Consider the following 2908-nt stretch of genomic DNA (forward strand, 5'->3'; position numbering starts at 1 on the left):
TGTGTGTGTGTGTGTGTGTGTGTGTATATACATATATGTATATGCTTATAATTAATTTAATATTCTAATATTATCAACAATTTTTCTGTTTGACATCATGTAATTGTGTTAAAAACCTCACCTTTTTGGACTAAAGAAATATCTTAGTGTTAAAGACCACTTGCTGTTCTTTAGAAGGACCTAGATTAAGTTCCCAGTAGCCATGTCAGAGGACTCAGAACCACATGTAACTGCAGTTTGGGGAATCCAACAATCTCTTCTGGCTCCTGCAGGCCCACATATGTCAAGCAAACTACATACATACACATTTGGAAACACATACACAAACACACACACACACGGTAAAATAAAAAATAAAATAATACATTTAGAAGAGCCAGCATTTAAAATAGTCATACCAAAATATACTCATTAGGTAAGTGCTATACATTTTAAATTTATATACTTAGAATATTTTAACTCTTAGGTTTTACAGAGTTATTGATATAGGATCTGTCTATTGCTATGAAAAGACACAAATGATCAAGGCACCTCTTATAAATGACAGCTTTTAATTGGTGGTTTGCTTACATTTTAGAGGTTTAGTCTATTATCATCATAATGGGAAACATGACAATACACATGGACTGAGGTAGTAGCTGAGAGCTACATTTTGATCCACAGAAAGAGAGAACTGGGAGAGGAAAGAAAGAAAGGAGAAGGGGCATGGCATGGGCATTTTGGAACATTACTGGCTACTAAACATTCAAATAAATGAGCCTATAAGGGTTATTATAAACCACCACATGGGATACAGAAAAGATGATGTTTTTAGTTATGAAAGAGACAGAAGTACATTATAGACAATGGCAGTATGATGAGCAAAGGCATGGGTGTGTAGAAAGTTAGGGAGTCTCCACATGGATGTTCAATATTTACTTTAAGGATGAGAAGCAGAGTAGGAAAAATAGCACACAGGGATAAAATGGACTTGAGAAAAACCATGACAAATATACATCTTGATCTTGGCTATGGGAGTTGACTATTTTTTTCCTTCTGGACAAAAATATTCTGGAATCAGAATTATTATAAAATTAAATTTATATTTTCTTGTCTTTAGAAATCTAATAATCTCAAATGTCATTGCATGTTTTAAGGGAAACTGGAAAGTCTGTGAGGGTCTCAATACATAAGAACCTATAAGGGGAAAGCAGGAAGAATTTTTTTGCATGAACACATAATGCTTGATCCTGTATATCACTGACTCTATTCAAGTTATGATCAGATTTATGCTACAGGAAGATAATACTTGGCAATGTGGTGATTCATTAGAAGATGTAACGTCAGTGTGAAAGAGGTGGCTGCCACAGGTCATGTAAATGATGAGAATGCTCCAGACTACAGCAAGCTGTAATGAAGATTAAGGATAATGAGCAAGAAAGGGAGATTCAAGTTATTTCAGTAAAAGAAAAACATTATGTGAGCTGTGACTATAGAGTACAAGGAAAGAATTAGCTCACATGTATTGAGGGTATGGCGTTTACCCAGGCAATCTCACAAAAATCACATGAATAATGACACAAAAGGAGAAACAGTAATGGACTCTAAGATGGTCACTTAGTTTCAGATTAGGAATAATATGAGCTGAGAACCTAAGTTTAAAAATAGCTAGTGTACAGGAAAGGCAAGTATCTAGCTTGAGAGAATAATTTCTATCATTCTGTAGAGCAGTAAGTGGGGAAAGAGAACTCATAGAATCCATATCCAGTAGAAAGACAGATCATCTACTGGAGGGATGGGGTTGCCATACCAGAGTCAAAAACCCTGACCCAGAATTGTTCTTCTCTAAAAGAACTGCAGGGACAAAAATGGAGAAGATCCTGAGGAAAAGGCAGTCCAGTGACCTTTTCAAATTGGGATCAAGCTCAAGGGGATGCCCCAAGGCCTAATACTATTACTGATGCTATGGTATACTTTCAGATAGGAGCCTAGCATGGCTGCCATCTGAGAGGCCTAACAAGCAGATGACCAAGACAGAAACAGATACAACCAATGGACAGAAACCAGGGCCCCCTGTGATTCAATTGAGGACAGGTTGGAATAATCTAAGGAAGAGGATAGACCTATAGGAAGACCAGCAGTCTCAACCAACCAGGACCCCTGAGACACTGAGCCATCAACCAGGCAGCATACACAAGCTGGTCAGAGGCCCCCAACACATACACAGCATAGGACTGCCTTGTCTGGCCTCAATGAGAGAAGATGCATGTAGCCCTTGAGAGACTTGATGCCCTCAGGAATGGGGAGGCCTGGTGGGGTGTGGAGGTATGGGACATCTTCTTGGAGATGGGAGGGGGAAAATGGGAAGTGGAACTGTGAGAAAACAGAACTGGCAAGGGATAGTGGCTAGACTATAAAGAAAGTTTAAAGATAATAAAACAAAGTAATACATGTTTAAAGTGATAGCTATAGCAGTACTATGATGTAGAAGTACTATGATGTAGCAGTTACTATGATGTTACTATATGTACAGTATATACATTAATAAATGCATGTAAATGTCACTTTTATTTCCTCAGGTGACAGGATAAAATAAGAGCTGTACTCAAGTTGTATGAGTACATGGATCGGGAGGAGTCTAGTGCATTTCTTTCTTTGTTTTACCAATCCCTAAACCTAAGCCTGGAAGTTTCTAGCCTCTAAACAATCTAATCTTCTAAGCTGACTGACTCAGTTTGGCTTCTCTTGGCTTCTGAGTGAATTGCTGTGCTTGGCCTATAATAACTTTGGCAATATATTCTAATCTTCTGGCTCATTCTGTCTTCACCTGCAATTTCTCTCTGTAAAACTTTCTGGTATAACTTTGATACACAAACACACCATCCTCTCTCTCTCTCTCTCTCTCTCTCTCTCTCTCTCTCTCTCTCTC

This window comes from Grammomys surdaster, unplaced genomic scaffold (assembly GCF_004785775.1).
Source record: "Grammomys surdaster isolate TR1022 unplaced genomic scaffold, NIH_TR_1.0 1065, whole genome shotgun sequence".
NCBI lineage: Eukaryota > Metazoa > Chordata > Mammalia > Rodentia > Muridae > Grammomys > Grammomys surdaster.